The sequence below is a fragment of the Mauremys reevesii genome, linkage group 2 (assembly GCF_016161935.1).
Source record: "Mauremys reevesii isolate NIE-2019 linkage group 2, ASM1616193v1, whole genome shotgun sequence".
In the NCBI taxonomy this organism is placed as follows: domain Eukaryota; kingdom Metazoa; phylum Chordata; order Testudines; family Geoemydidae; genus Mauremys; species Mauremys reevesii.
In genome coordinates this window covers 182,367,142-182,384,644 of record NC_052624.1, presented here as the reverse complement: position 1 = coordinate 182,384,644, position 17,503 = coordinate 182,367,142, and the positions used below count along the sequence as shown (strand labels likewise).

The 17,503-nt window shown below is 39.0% G+C and overlaps 1 long non-coding RNA gene across 6 annotated transcripts in view; it reads right to left on the bottom strand.

Moving 5' to 3' along the window:
- The window catches only part of LOC120398758, a 347,241-nt gene that overhangs the window by 39,748 nt on the left and 289,990 nt on the right, over positions 1-17,503 (bottom strand). For 4 of the 6 annotated variants that reach the window (XR_005594682.1, XR_005594684.1, XR_005594681.1 and 1 more), the window contains 2 exons: positions 14,632-14,817; positions 14,304-14,478 (listed from right to left, as the gene is read on the bottom strand). This is a non-coding gene — a long non-coding RNA (uncharacterized LOC120398758). Of the gene's footprint in view, positions 1-11,613; positions 11,728-14,303; positions 14,479-14,631; positions 14,818-17,503 lie in introns of all 6 variants that reach the window. The other 2 variants (XR_005594685.1, XR_005594683.1) reach the window with 2 other exon arrangements.

Below are 17,503 nucleotides of genomic sequence, written 5' to 3'. Positions count from 1 at the left end.
CTCCTTTGCTAGTCTCATCAGACATAGATGTGGTTCTGACTCACTGTGTCATTTACATTTTGTCATTTACATATTATAATGAGTTACTGACATATGCTAGTGACATTTTCATGACTTTTAAAAGCAGCCTGTTGATGGGAGCACCTAATGCATCCAGTGAGCATGATATTGGCACCTGTTTCAGGCAGTGGTTCCAAGGCAGACAGCTTGCAAGATCCACTCCAGAAAAGAAAGGCAAATTTTACATGCAAAGAGGTGAGACTATTAACTCAAATGACCCAGAAGAGCTATTGCCTTCCTTTTCATGGGCAGCTATGGTTATCAGCTAGGAAAAAATCCACTCTTGCAAACTACTGTGACCAGAAAGGCAAGCTAAAAATATATGCTTTAATCTAATTCTGGTAAAAGTTTATCAGGTCTTAGAATGACTTTTTGTTCTCTTATCCTTATGCTTTCACAAGATAATCACTTTGTAATAATATACCTTTGCCTGAGACTTTAGACTAACTCTCTTTTCTCATTAAATAGGCATCTTTTGTAGGTGTCCACAGGCAACCTCTTGTAGCACTGTCTTGGGCCTGAGGAGGGATATGGTCCAGCACCTATCCATCTAGGTGAGCCCTGAAATGTTCTAACTAACCTTAAAGTATTTAAACCCTATTATGGTTCCTAGCACAGTTTAAAGATCCCTGTAGGGTGCCTCATCCAATGGACATCTCTACAATGCCCAGAAGATGTGTGACTTCTCCCCAAGGACACAGACACCTTGCACCTGGAACAGGCACTGCATAAATTCCCTACATATATCATCTCATTTTGGGGCCAGCCAACTAGGAAGATTCTGGCCAACAGGGGCGGCTCTACCTTTTTGGCCGCCCCAAGCAGTCATGCGCGGGAGGCGCCCCGGAGCCGCGGGAGCAGCGGACCTCCCACGGGCATGACTGCAGAGGGACCACTAGTCCCGCGTGGCTCGGCTGGACCTCCCGCGGCTGCGGACGGTTCGCGGGTCCGGCGGCTCCGCTTGAGCTGCCGCAGTCATGCCTGCGGGAGGTCCAGCTGAGCCGCGGGATGAGCGCCCCCTCCGCAGTCATGCCTGCGGCAGGTCCAGTCGTCCCGGGGCTCCGGTGGACCTCCCGCAGGCATGACTGCGGCAGGTCCGCCGGCCCAGCCTGCCGCCGCCCCCCCCCCGGCTGCAGGGGACGGGCCGCTCCTCGGCTCGCAGCGGCAGGATGAGCTGGGGCCCCAGCCTTTTGCCGCCCCCTAGATTTTGCCGCCCTAGGCACCAACTTGTTTTGCTGGTGCCTAGAGCCGCCCCTGCTGGCCAACATACTTTTAAGAATAAACTGGTGCCTGACTGGCTAATATTTTTCTCAACTTGCATAAGTGAATACTATGTCAGGCATACAGCAACCTGACATGCTGGCAAAGATTGGATATAATGCATATTAACTTGGCAGCATAGATTACTTTGATGGATACATCACTTCAGACTAATCTTTGACTGTGAGCTGAGTTCTCTAATTACATATACAAAAATAACAACTCAGAATTGCACCATGAAAATGTAAGGTCAAGTGTGTGTTCTTCCAGTGTGGGCTATAAATCTGACAACTTCTTCCCATGTTTTAGACTCAGGTTAGAGAGAAATCCAATCTGCCTTGAAAAGAAGATTTTTTTTTCATAAAAAACTAATTTATAATTTCACAACATAATCTACATTATATTGTGGCACTGTAATAAAGATAGGACAATTGTGTTTGATAATTGACTTTCATTCTAAGTCCTTGTTTTCAAGAGCAAATAACTTCATAGCTAACTTCGGACTAACCTGACCCAGTCCTGAATTCACAGCTCCCATGTATATGTTTATGAACTTTAACAGATACATGTCCCTGCATATTTATGAGGAAAATTAGGCCCAAGAGGATCATATTTAGCTTGATCATTAAAAAGCTAACCCTTTCCAACAGAGATGTTCTAGTAGATATCAGATTTTGGATAATAGAATATTCCTTTTCTGTTTTCCAAAAGTTTGGGATCATTACCTACATACACAAATGCATATCTATGTATAGTTTGATGCATAACATCAAGTAGTAGAGAGGAATAATGCCAGAGTTTGGGTGAGCACAGATGACCAAAGTAAGTGAAAGTAAACTGACTGCCTTTACGTATTTCAAATATATAGGAATGGGGAAGGGACTATTCAGAGCATCTATGACATTAACCTTTTGTTACTGATACCCTTGCTACTGCTACTAGTTTGGAATTATATGTATTATATTCATACACATAGACACATTCCTCTCCTCCCCCACCTGCAAAACCCCAAAGAAGATAAAACCAAAAATAAAAATAAGGAGGTATAATCCATAGACCATTCATAAAGATAAAACTGCAATAAGTTAACATACCAACTATATTAAAGCAAAAGACTTCCAAACCTGTGGGGAACAACATTAATTTGGCACCAAGCATGGTAAGGAAACAATATCCTAAGCACCTTGTATTGTTCTCTGATTTGTGCAGCAATTGTTGCTGGGGAAAGGGATTGAGGTAGTGTTGCAGGGTTATCCTGGACAGATGTTTATTGCTGATAATTTCTCACTATATATACACATACATATACTTTGGTACTGCAAGTCATCTTGAGGAGTTAACCCAGCAGAAGAGTGTGGAATATACCATCTCAGCTGTTTCAAGAGAAACCCCTATCAGGCAAAGGAAGAAACTGTGCTCAACCTGACCGCCAAGTTGCTGGAACTTCTTGTAAAGGATCATCACAAGTTCACCCTGGATCAATTCACTTGTCCTGTCATAATACAGACATCATGGGATGGGCTAGGATATCAGTTCAGCTATTTGTATTGGATAATACAAAAACACTTTCACATAAATGGGGGGGAGGCAGAGGTTTGAACTTCCTCTATTCGTCTACCAATTGCAGCAGTCTACCAATAATAGCTACCAAAATACAGCCATCAGGTGGAAATAGCTACCAAAATACAGCTACCAAAATACAGCCGTCAGGTGGAAACCATCATGGTTGAGGTGCAGCATTATATAAGAGGACATGTTGAAAGAACATGGCCACTCTACATGAGATGATCAGATACTCATAATGAAACAAAAAGTATTGGTTGCAAAAGAGCATTAAGCACAATGGAAATAGTAAGGTTAAGAGTTAACTTGATCTTAGTCTATAAATACCTACATGGGAAGAAGATATCTAAGAGCAGAGGGCTCTTTAATCCAGCAGACCAAAGGCATAACAAGAACCAATACGCAGAAGCTGAAGATAAGCTGAAACTTTAAATAAGGTGCAAATATTTAACATTATGGGTAACTAACCATTGGAATACCTTATCAAAGGATATGGAGGATTCTCCATCACTTGAAATCTTTAAATCATGATTGGGTGTACAAACAATATGCTCCAGATCAAACACAAGTTATTGGGTTTAATTTAGCAATTATTGGATCGTATTCTATGGCCTGTCCTGTGTAGGAAGACAGACTAGAAAATCAGAATAGTTCCTTCTGCTTTTAATGTCTATGAATTTAGCCATCAGGCTATCTGTGGAAAAAGAAGCATTTCATTCTAATATTTGGTTCCTAACCTTGGATTAAGTGAAGTGCCTACTGAGGTCTTTAAATCATCGAGATTTATGAAAAGTATCTGTTCGGTGGCCTGACATTTTAATTATTGTCATCACAGGCCATTGGAGTTTTACATATCTTTATGAGAAATTGCTAAAACAGGAACTCTGCTTCTGCTGGTTAGCCTGTTGTACTCGCATCAAAGCTATACCCTGTATAAACAGGAAACTGGAATGAGTCTGCTAATGCATTACCCACAGGACTGAGAACACAGAGGGGACAGGGGACGTATAAACAGAACTACATCCCATACTGCCTGTTCACTGCTGAAACTTAATCACTTCTGTGCAGATCATCACCCCAGGTACAGCCAGGATATAAACATCTCCAGTGTAAGTGGATTAAGTTAAATAAGTACATATAAAACCAAGTCTGAATAGTGCACTAGTGAATTTAAGATTTTTACACTTGCACTGAAATTCAAGGTAAAATTTTTCAAGTGACTTACAAGCCTGAAGTGTCATTTTCAAAACTGACTTGGTCCCACTAACTTTCATTGAGACTCTAGGCTATGTAATTTACTCACTTCAGAAAATGTTACTTTAGCCTTTATAACTCTCCTTTAAAGTCAGTGCAAAACTCTGTGGCTGAAATTTAGGAAAGTGCAATAAGGAAAAGCAATCTTGCAACACTGTCTCTCATCCACTTTATTTGATTACTGTGAGTAGCTGCAAAATGCAAAAAGAGACCTAATTGACTTGAAGGGTGCACAAAAGAATCTAGTCCATTGTAAAATGCTGTGCAACAAAGAGCACCGTGCCCTGAATTTTCTAAGTATCATGTTATATGTTATTATCCGGGTTGTAAGGGGTGCCAACAGAGCAATAGAGTCCCTTCTATTAACGTTCTAGGAAGTCTAAAAGAAACCTCACAGAATTAAACTGGAGATGCCAATTAAGGTGTTAATACAAAGAATAAGAGGCTCCTGCCTCTGAGAAGGATAGCAGTAGCTTTTGCAAAGTCTGTTTTACTGTTCACAAAAAAAGAAAAAACATCAATAAATGTCTCTATTTGGGATGGAAGGTCCCTATGGTAGACCAGGTTTGGGATTTTTTTTTTACTTGAAGGAATCTAATATGGTCCTGAACAGGTGCTTGTCAAGTTGCAGTTAGAATCCAGTTCCCTGACGCTCGCACTTGCATATGATATTGGACAAGCCACTTAGTGGATCTGAACTGCAGTTTTCCTATATCTAAATGGAGCTCATGACTCCCTCAAGGGTTAAGGGCCACCAGTTGAGAAACATTGTTCAAGACCACATGGGCTCTGTGAAAAGGGCAGGGGAGTACTTCTGATTGTCTGAAGTTTAAGCTTAGCTCAAATAAGTTGATTAGGTACTTCACTTTACGGTTAAATAGCTGCACATATATGGGCACCACATCCATGTTTAAGATTACTTAAAAGTTAACACTGTTTTATCTTATAATACTCTATTCAAAATTGTTGATAAATTTCATATTTTACAAGCAGTTTTCCCCAAAACTGTTAAAAGCTTATTTTACTCACTAGGTACATGCACATTTCAAATTATGGGAAATTTGGCAAAATGCTTCAACATGTGCTTAAATCCATCCTACTCAGCAAAGCACTTAAACACATGCTTAAACACATGCTTAAACACCACTGAAGTCAAGCATGTGTTAACTTTGCTGAATTGGAGTCGGAAATAATATTGAGATGATGCTCAGTTTAGTACAGGATTCTCTAATATGAGGGGAAGCGGGGCTACTTTTTCTCAGAAGCCAATTTTAAATAATCTGTGACCCAAAGGTTTCAGGCTCTCTATGACTTATAACTACATTTGAGGGATGAGTCAGGGAGAAAAATCAAAAGGTCGTGCAATCTTGCCTTTACAAAAATCACAAAGTGGGATTGAGGGTGTCCATGGAAGGTTCTGGTGAGCACAAGACCTGTGAAGAAAAGGATGCTCCCTCCTAACAAAAAACAGGTTTCAGCAATGAGGATTAGCAGAATTTCTTCTCTTCCTCCAACCACAAATAAATTTGGGTTATTTATATATTTATACATTCATGCCATTTGATCAGGCCCAGAGCCATCCCTCTCCTCACAAACAGCAGTGAAGAAGAATCACTCCAGCTTTAGGATTGTAGTGACTCTCATTAGCTGAGTGACTCCACCATGGACTGGATGGACAGACATATGAGGAAAGTGGGGAGAGGTCACTCTCAAAGCACCCCTGAACAAAACAGCTGATTTTATTTTGTTTCTTTTAGGGTCAGACAGGTTGACTTGTTTTAATCCCATCATCTGCAGTCTTCTACCGTTTGTGCTGCAGAAAGATGTTTCAATCAGGCTCACAGATGGAAAATAAAGGCGTTGCAAGATATGTTTAAACTGATGAACCAAAAAAAAAAAAAGAGTGGGGGGGGGAGGTGGTGGTGGTGGTATTTTTTCTGGCATTCCTAAAGTGCAAACTAGATTTTTTTTGTATAATATTTTACTTAGTTTTATCATATTCATATTTCACAACATGTGTAAGTAAACAGAAATGTATTCTTCAATTCTGCCTCTGCAGCTTAACAATCATGGTTCAGCCCTAGTTACAGCTAACAAGATTTAGCTACAAGAATTTGATGCAATGCTTATCTGAATGGTAACAGTTTTGTAAGTGTCCAAACAACTTTACTACATTACTTTTCTTATTCGTACACTTTAAATACATCCACACACCCACATGCCTCATGTGTTAGTTTTCTGAAACCAGCAACCAGACACTCTAAAATGTATTATTATGTGCTATTTAACAGGACTCTTCTCAAATTACTGGATATTATCCAGGGTCAGGAGGGTATCTCAAACATATGGGTAACCATATGCTTTATCACTGACCCATATATCCTTTGTTTTTGTTCCTATAGGATTTTAAGTGTATTGTTCTCTAGAACAGACCTGGCTGCTCCCACTTCACTGTTTCCGCAATATACTCCAATCATTGCAGACAAAAATAGAAACATATTCTGCATCAATTCCAGCGTACTTCAAGAAATGACTGTAAATGCTTCTTTCAGTTTGCACTTTATCTTCATATCTGAAATGGTTATCAATTCTCTCAATACTAAGTGACCAGCATGATGGAACGGCAAGAGGCAATTATTACTGACCTTCATAGACTAAAATACCTTAATAGTCATATGTTCTCCTCTCTGCTTCAACAACTCATTTAGTTCTACAGTAACTCTTCTTCAAGAAAAGAAAACAAACCCCAAAACATAAGTTGGCTAACTCGAAACTAATAAATATTAACAGTTTCTTGCAGGTTTGGGACTTTTGGTCTGAAACTTGGGGAATCTAGTTATTAAAACTATGTCTTTCTCCAGAATAGAGCAAAGAGTGATTAGTACAATAAAAAAAAACTGTCATGTAAATATTGCCCAATGACCAGTAGTTATATTCCTAATGCATGTTTTTTGGGAAGGTGATTTTTTATTTTGATTATGTCCATTGCTGCCATGCAATAATAATCTTTTTCCTCTTTACCACATTTTTAAATATCCCAACATCTGATCTATTTAGATAGTATAGGCCTACAGCCATTCATATAGTTTTAGGGTGACCAGACAGCAAGTGTGAAAAATCGGACAGGTGTGGAGGGTAATAGGAGCCTATATAAGAAAGATACCCGAAAATTGGGACTGTCCCTATAAACTTGGGACATCTGGTCACCCTATATTGTTATGTTTACAGGCCAGCAAACTGACATAATTCAACAACAGCAATAACAAAACACTCAAGGTTTAAGGTATTTTATTGCCAAGATCCAGCTCTGATACGGGTGGAACCATGGTGTGAGCCAATTACTTTTTCTGCTTAGTTATTTTTCATAGATAGTTTGAATCCCCCCATAAATGTAGAGGACTAAATTTTCAATATTTGTGGGGACACACAGCACATATAAAAAATGAATCGCAGGTGCAAATATTAGTACCTGTGCTTAATTTGCACCTGTCAGGTGTAAAATATGTGCACCAATTGACAAATAATTGGACAATATTACTACATATCATTCTTCTTTCATCTTGTTAGTCTAAACAGACTATACACAATACAGATTTAATTTGATATTGAACAATAAGTATAATTCATAAGATTGTTAATGTATATTGCATGAATATACAGTCTGTACTAAGAATAATACAGTAATTAATGTACCATGAGTTCAGAACATTGTCCTGGGAAAACTTTGCAATAGTATCTTTCGCAAGTAGGCAAACTATTTTTGCTTTAAATATTGTTCAGTACATTTACATTTCTAAAAGAAATATGTATTTTACATAGAACAGTATTTACTTTTCTCTTAAAGTTTGGTTTTAGTAACAACAGGCCTGATTCTCTACGGCCTTGCAACTTGTATAATCATTTACCCTGTGCAAAGTGGATGTGAAACACTACTGAACGGGTACCACTTTAAAGCTTTTTGCACTAAAATAAATTATTACAAAAATTGCAAAGCAGTGGAGCATAAGACCCTAGAACAGGGGTTCTCAAACTGGGGGTCAGGACCCCTCAGGGGGTCACAAGCTGTCAGCCTCCACCCCAAACCTGGCTTTGCCTCCAGAATTTATAATGGTGTTAAATATATTAAAAAGTGTTTTTAATTTAAAAAGGGGTGGGGGGTGTCACACTCAGAGGCTTGCTATGTGAAAGGGGTCACCAGTACAGAAGTTTGAGAACCACTGCCCTAGCACAATGTCCAAATACCACCTTCTTGCTCACCAGAACTTTGTGTGCATAGTCAGTCGTAGCTGCTGACTTTACCAGTGTAAAAGCAGTTATACTACTTTACACCTATTAGCACTGAAGAGCCACCAGAGTTCCAAAAGAATGAAGTTGAGTCTTTTCTATTTTGTACATCTTGAACAGAATTGTTCATTAAATTATGAACCATAAAGATCACAGCGTGACTTTCAGAAACCAGGCAGAATGTACAAGACTGATAGTTTAAAAAAAATAAATAAATAACCACCCCCCACAACCATCCTTTTACTTATACACTGAGGAAATGTGCAATGGAGTCATTGTCTTTGTGTAGATTAAGATTTAAAAGCATGTTGTTAACATGTTAGCTAACACACACTAAAACACATTTTAAAAGTCTAGTGTGGATAATGCAATGTATACTTTAACAAATGGTAAACTCATCCAATTAAAGCCTGAGGGGAACCAAGGCTTTTACTTGGCCAGTTTAGCATATGTTAAGGCATACACTGCCTTATGTACACTTGACTTAATATATTCTAACATGACGCCTTTAAATCCTTGTCTAAATAGACTACTGAAAATACATTTAGACTAGAGTTTGTGGCCCTACTGTAACTCAAGGTAATTCTTCTTTGCCATTTATCTTAGAGTAAGCTAACGCCTTTGCAACTGTCCGTTAAAGGTATGTTTAAACCACATTTTAAAACCTGCAGCAGTGAGTATCAGAACCTGGGTTTACAGACTCAAGCTCGCGGGGCCAGCACTACAACACTAGAAACAGCTGAGCAGATGCTGTAGCTCAAGCTCTGATGCCTCAGAAGGGACTGGATTTCAGAGCTCAAGCTCCAGGCCAAGGCACAATGTTTACACTGCTGTTTTTAGCAATATAGTATGATACAAATCTGTAGACCTGGGCTCTGAGACTTGCTGCCATGGTTTTAAAACACAGTGTAAACATACCCCTAGATCAGGGGGTTAGCAACCTCTGGCACACAGCTCGCCAGGGTAAGCACCCTGGCGGGCCGGGCCAGTTTGTTTACCTGTCGCGTCAGCAGGTTCGGCTGATCGCTGCTCCCACTGGATGCGGTTCGCCGTCCCAGGCCAATGGGGGTGGCGGGAAGCTGCAGCCAGCACATCCATCGGCCCACACCACTTCCCGCCGCCCCCATTGGCCTGGGACGGCGAACCGCGGCCAGTGGGAGCAATGGTCCGCCGAACCTGCTGACACGGCAGGTAAACAAACTGGCCCAGCCCGCCAGGGTGCTTACCTCTGGTGAGCCGCGTGCCAGAGGTTGCCAACCCCTGCCCTAGATGCTTCAGGACACAGAATTGTGTTGTTTATCCCAGGGCTTGTTAATTTGAGTTACAATATGGCTACAAACTTTTGTCCAGTCACATCCAGAAACAATCAACATACCACAATCTCATATTTAAGTCACTTTTCATAGTACACTTTAAGACAAGTGAAGAAAAACGTGTTCATTATCAAGGATAGTCTCCTTCGTCAATTTGCTGTGTAATAATTGAAAAATTAATATTCCTTGTGAAACTAGCCTACTTACATAACATTGACTTTTTCACTGCATTTATTTATTTCAGTGAGCGTGGCCATTTTTAAAGTTGAATGAAGTAAGATCCTTATAAGATGTTATGGAATTATTCAAGGAGACCAGGGAAAATGCTGGAGTTTAATACCTATAATATTTCCTTTTTGGCAGTCAGAATACTACCATGATTTTACTTGTGTAATAATGACCTCCATTCTATAAACTTCCGAATCACTAAGGATGCAAGAATGAGCGCTGCTTATTTGATAATTAAACAGGAATCAGCACAAAGCTGTTGTATGAACAGTAGGGTTAAATCTGAGCATGATAGAAAGTTGATGCTAAAATGATTTGACAAATAATAGCTTTGAATTCATTACTGCTATTCTCTGTAGAGTATTAACATACAACTATCAACCAGCCAGAAGGAGGAGTGAATCTGTTATGTTACTTAGACACCTAAATACCATGATGCTGTCTTTAAACACAGTAGAACTTCCATTGTCACACTGTCCAATACATCCTTAGACATCCATTGAATTTTCACAATTTTAATTTATGCAGCTGTGTTTATTTACACAGAACCTACAAGTCTATTAAATGTCATCAGTTGCACTCATTCTTTATCATCATAGTTTTCCAGTATATACACTTGGAGTAAGAGGTTTATTTACAGTGATTCAGGCAGTGGTGGACCAATTAAGAAACATAAAAGATCTATAAAGAGGAGAATTTTTCTCTGCAGTATGAGTTAGCAAAGGGAAACTAACATGTTATTTAGCTCTGACACAGTAAACAAACTAGTACAACCAATCCTTCACATTCAGAGGTTAGGAGAAAAGAAATGAAATGGCATTCTAGAAGAGGTGGGTCATATGTATTATTTCAAAATATTATGTACACTGGCTGATGAGCATTCATCAAGAGAGGGAAATCAGTGAAAACTGGCATGTATTCAGTCTATGACTGAGCATGGATTTCACAAGAAAGATAGATGAACCAAACATTATTAACAATTTCCTGTTCTTACTATTAAGGGGTTTCACTGACTGAAGCTAAGCAACTGCCGAGAATACATCTCACACTAGAATTAAAATGAGAAAAAAGAGTTGTAAGTTGACTTCCTTTCTGTAAATAACCTTTATCCATTCCTCCTGTCATTCATTTTATAAAGGTGGGCTACACTCAGTGCAAGTCTGCTAGTAGGAAGTGCTGGAGAAAAATTAAAAATTTCCAGTTTGACAGATATCTAGTAGTTCACAGTTTTTCATTTTTCCTGTAATGTTAAATGGTATCAGTATTTAAAGTGTCTGAGATTTCCAAATGGGAATTCTTCACAGTAGAAATATACTTTCCTTGTGGGCTTAACAAAGTAGCATTTAGTCTAATTTTTAATTAAGTAAATATATGATTTTTCCGGGAAAATAACAGTGCAACTTATCTCCTTGAGATAGTTTTGTAATATCAAGAAGCAGTGTTATAGTTTTGTTCCTTGAAAGACACTCAAAACAAGGTAGGCAAAATGTTGGGGGGAAGTGGGGGGGAAACCAACACCATGCAGCAGAATTCCCCAAGGGAAATTCATGTTTATTAAGTCACTATTCTTGTTCAGTGAAGGTTAGCAAACATTTGAAATAATTTCCTTCTGGGTCTAATAAAGTGGAAAAGGGGGTGGATGTGATAATACCTGACAGGCTTTGGTTTTCAGCTTGTAGCATTGGTATTATTTTGCATTATTTCAAGTTCTGGATCCCGGTTTCTGATAATATACCAACAATTCAAATCTCTCTCTGTATATACACTGAGGAAAACAAAAACAATTGCTCATATTTGCTACAGTGCAAAATCATTCTATTTAATGTTGCATTATTGTTAGCATTTGACAGCTTCATACATAATGACAGGGGTTAAGCATGCTGTATATTCAGCTGTACTGTAATGAAGACTTACTTTTGCTATATTTCTTTCCAAATTTAGCATAGCTATTTCTTGCAGGCTTACAAGTCAGAATGAACTACTACTTCTACTTAGTCAAAGTAAATGAAAAGACTCTCATTAATTTCAGTGCATATTAGTGCAGGCCTTCGATGCCTACAATGCAGAAATATACCTGAAAAAGTAGTAGACTCAAAACACAACATACAAAGATATTTCTTATAATTTCAAATTTCAGCTAGGATCTTCTCTCCAGAAGCATAATTGTCCCTTTTGTTCCTTAGTTTCTACCTTAGTGACACTTAGCACCACAAAGAACTCAAATCATGCTCATTGGAGAACAGACTTCTAATCAAAAAGGCAGAATTCTAAGATTTTCATTATTTTCTTTCAGCCTCATAAAGCAATTGCATTCCTCCTCCAAGAGGCTTATTGTGTTACACTCACTAAAGAATTTGAATCCACTACGGTTAGGCCATGTCTACACTACAAGTTTTGGTCTGTGCCAATTACATCAGCATTAAGACCACAGCAGTTAGTAGATCGTGCATGTGCATTTATACATGACTGCTTGTGTTAGTGCTGCACATACTCACAAGGAGTGCTTGTGTTGATGCAAAGTGCAATTCACTATGGATAGGTATCCCAGTGAGTCATGTGCCACCCTCCAACACAATTCCTTTTTGTACATTTTCACAATGCATTGTGGGGCACACACAAGTCACGCAGGGAGGGCTAGAAGCAAGGGGTCAAGTTCCCATGATGCAAGTTGCTCCATCCAAGAAAGCCAAGCCTATTTCATAATTTTCACACCTTTTTAAAAACCCCACACACCTGCATGGCACTTGTCACTGTTCACCTTCTCTGACAGAAGCATAGGGCCCAGTGACACTTGTTTTTTATAATTTGACAAAATGAATTGCAACCAGATTTTTCCCACCCTGGAATCCCAGTACTCAACAGTAATTTTTCTTGTGATAAAGATTAAAAAACAAAACAAAACTGGATGGCTTAGGAAATAAGTATTTGAATATAAAACCTTTCACCTATCAGTCACAGAATCAGATCAAGCCCAAGTGGAGGATGAATGAAGTCAGAACCAGACAGTAGTTTGGTGGACTGTGAAAAATGAGCTGTGCCTCATTTATGGTGGTCAGGTGTCTTCATCACAGACTGACACCATGGCTGACAGACAAATGTTAGAACAAGCATGGGGACTACACTGTCTTTGAATCCCTAAAGGATATACATCTCCAGGTCAGGATGGAGAGATTTTGGGTGCATCCACATTAGGCAAAAAGTTCACATATGGTAGGAATACACCTAACGTGGTAAAATTCTACTGAAGTTAAGGTGGGTGAGGTAATATCTTTTATTGGGCCAACTTCTGTTGGTGAGAGAGACAAGCTTTCGAGCTTACACAGAGCTCTTCTTCTGTATAAGCTCAAAAGCTTGTCTCTCTCACCAACAGAAGTTGGTCCAATAAAAGATATTACCTCACCCACCTTGTCTCTCTAATATCCTGGGACCAACACAGCTACAACAACACTGCATACAAAAATGGCAGATAGTGACGACAAGGCAGTTTGTAATTTTCACATGCGTTAGCAGATCCTGGTAAGTTCAAACTGCTAGCATGTTAAAAATGCAACTAGATTTTTATCTCATTGTAGTTACTGCATATTAGCTGACATGTAGTAAGAACACACATTGTTTCCTAGTGAAGACAAGGCTATCAAGGGGACTGTATAAGTCAAAACAGCCCTGGTTCAACCTATTCTGTCCATAAACAGAAGGCATAAGTCTCCAGTGTCATCAAATTAACACTAGATGATGCATTTCTAACCTCCTCTAAAAGTGTATCCAGGAACTGTCAACTTTCATGAGCACTAAAATGAATTAAAGGAAAAACTGCAAAAACTGATGATGTTCATAACCAATCTTTACTTGTTATTCAGAAAAAAAATCCAGATGTGAAAGAAAACTACTGGAATTTAACAGCTGAAGAAAAGTCTGTTTTTCTTTTCCTCCAAAAGATAAGAATATCTTTTCCAGAGAAAGGCAGTTGTCCTATCCACATAAAAGAAGAGTAAATTGACTTGAAATATTTGTGGGAATAACAATGTTTTTCCACTGCTCTAGGTGAAATAGCAACAATTAGCATTTTCACATGAACACCTTTGAAGATATCCACCTAGATATTTTTAACGGGTGTAAAATTAAATTAATTCAAAATTCAGGAGCTTTTTCAAATATGTCAAGTCTCCTTCCTCATTTTCCTGCTCAATTCCCCATCTGACAATGCTTAAACAGCAATCAATTTACATCATTTTAAATCCCATAGAGTGTAGTTTCTGAAATGTTCATCTTTAACTGTAAAATTGCATTAATATGCAATGACATGACCCAGTTGAAATGTAAAAATAATAATGTAAAGCTGACCTGCTAATATGCCAGGAGCATGTTGCAGTATCACCCAAGATGCATATCAGACCAATGCCTATTTCAAGTTTAATGATAAAGGAGTTCCTAGGATACAAAATAGTGAAGATCATAAGTCCCATAAGGAATTCCTATCACCTCTTGTTGGAATTCAGAAGTCCGCATTCATAGACAACTACCAAGAAAAATGAAGACAGAATAAAATGAGTGGGGGAAATATAAGTGCAAATAAATTTAAAGCAAACACTATTTCTGGCATTGCTAACTTGTTTATGAGAGATTTAAAAAAAGTAAAATGAAATATGAGTTTGGTAGCACTGGTTCTCACCTGCAGTCCTTAGTATCTGAAGAAAGGCATAACCTGGACATAGCTTGGTCACCATTGCAACACCTCCTGCCATAACAGCAAGAGCGACAGGCAAGACCTACTGTCCTTCAGTGAGCAGTTTCTGAGCAGGTCCCTCACTTAGGAAGACTGGCTTGACTTTTGGGCCTCGTTCCTATCCAGGGAAACCTTTAGAAAACAAAAAACACATGAGAAGATCAGCCAGAGACAGAGAGAGAGGTTCCAGTACATAACCTATGGAGAAAACTGCTGAAAAATGAGGATTAGGCAACTTTGGCAACATTCAAGCAATGTGATTTCCAAATTAGATTTGGGATATATAGTCCTAAAAGGTTAACTGATTTGAATTATCCGGTCTCTGCCGCTGACTACTTGAAGTAGGTGGCAAAACACAATCCATTTCCTTTCCATCTATAACTTCTGTTGAGTTCAGTAGTTCAAAAAGTCTTATTATCACAGCAGATAAGACAGAATTATGACTCTGGGTTTGACATAGTGGAGTGCCTCATTACACATTGTCACAGACATCACAGAGTGCACTACAGATTTCCCCCTCAAGGAGAAATAATGAGCTGTCCTGGGTCCACGGCACTTTTTACAGCATCTCAGATGTTTCCCTTTGTTTACTGTTTCATTTAAAAAAATAGCAGCCAAAGTAAACAAAAAGTAAAACAGTAGTATAAACCTGATAAAAACCAAAATGCCATTGTTGCTGACCAAGCAAATACTATACTAGTCATAGAAATAATCTGTTTATTTGACATTCTGTTGTAATAAAATGGGATGCTCGCATATTCTCTCTTGTACAATTCCCGCCTCATTATCATTCTGTCCAGTTTGCTGCAGGCCATGACGTAGTCTTTGATAATAGTTTTGGCATATGTTTCCTAGGGAAAGGCCTGGCCACCCTTCTGCTGAATGGATGTCCATTGCGTTAATGCTGAAGATACATATGTGCCGCCGCCTGCTGTGTCAAACCCTTAACACCCATGTGATCTGTCACTATCATTTAATACCATCCAAGCAACATTAATTATACAGACCTTCTCAGAGAAATGGGAAATGTATGTATTTATATTGTGCACACACATGAAATACACTATATATATTAGCAACAAACACTACATTTAATGACAGATAAGCTTGCAGCAGGGCATACCCCACCAACCCAAAACCTTACAAGCAGGGAAATAAAAAGTTAAAGGGAAAGACAGGTGCACTCCTTTTCACCTTCATATTGAGTACAACTGCAATACACTGCAATGTCCCATAAGACTTTTGCTTCCATCTCCAACAGATAATCCAAAGCTGAAATAACACTATAACAACAATTTTATTTATACAGTACCCCTGCCACTAAAAAGGGAATCCTCATTAACAAAAACACCCCAACCTCCACAAAATTACAGACAACATGGGTAAACAAAAAGAATAAAAACAAGGCAATGAAACAACAACAGTGATAGCAATTTAAGAACGCTTCGAAAAATAAGCTTTGAGGGATTTTTTTTTAAATGGGGAGAAACGAAATTACATGAATTTAAGGAGGGAGCGAAAGCTCAATCACCTACTGACTCAAGGCATGATGTCCTGAAGCTATCCCAGCTTCATCAAATTCATACTCTAATGAAAAACCTTAACAGTGAGCTCAGCAGTGTTAAGGCAAAATAACTTCCCATATGCCTGGAACGTGTGACAATCTGATGTACTGATCTGTTGGTAGAATTCATATAAAAAGCACATGATGTAATTTTTTATTGTACTAAAACTCACTGACATCAGAAATCCACCATTCCTTTTACTGTTAGATTGAAACTCTCTAATGCATCCTTAACTACAGTGCAGCTTCTGCTGCACCATAATATCAAAATCACTATCTAGCACCTTGCCACTTTCCACATCAAGCAAAATAATTAAACTATGACTCAACTGCATCTTATTGCCTTGCCAGGTGCACATGGGTGGACAATGCATCAAGAACTAAAATATTAATCCAATGCATTCCCCTGTGCAGCATTCCCAGCTCAGGGTGAAACATGACAGCAACAATCGCCCTGAAGGTAAAGAGTATGAAGAATGCAACACAAAGAGGTTACCAGTAAAATATCCAACCCTCCACAATAAAAGACCTTAACAAATATTAAAATGGTTAAGGAAAAAAAACACATACATGCCCATTCACACAAAAGAAATAGTTTAACATATACAGCAATAGAGGAGCTTCTAACAAGAATCTGTAGGTAGAACACCTCTTGCTTGAGCACATCCAGAAACAGATAATTAACTTCTGCTGAGACTGAAAGCAATTTTTTTGTTTTGTTTTGCTTCGCTTTTTTTTTTAAGGACCCAAACCACTGTTCATAGGGTTGGATTCTGTACTGCATGTGGGATAGATTCAGGTTTCTAGAATCCATTACATACCGTGTGGGGTGTTTTTTTAACTGATGATATACAAACCCAGAGAAGCTGAAATTCTCATGAGCTAATATTTCTTCCTTTATTGAGCAAGACAGCAAACCAAATCAGAGTTGCAAACCAAAGCACAGAATATGACACAGGAGTGCTCTAAACATGTTTTGTATATTTTCCGTGCTTAACGAATAAGCAGCCCCATTGATCACAGAAGGGCAGGGCCAGCTCTAGGCACCAGCAAAGCAAGCACGTGCTTGGGGCGGCACAATTCCAGGGGTGGCATTCTGGGGGTTTTTGTGTTTTGTTTTGTTTGTTTGTTTTTCGCTTTGACAGTTGCACTCCCGAACCTTGGGGTGGCAAAAATCCTAGAGCCAGCTGCAGAAGGGGAGGGGGCAGCAGAGCCACCGGTCCCTTTAGTTCCCTGTTCCCGCGCCCCCTTTTC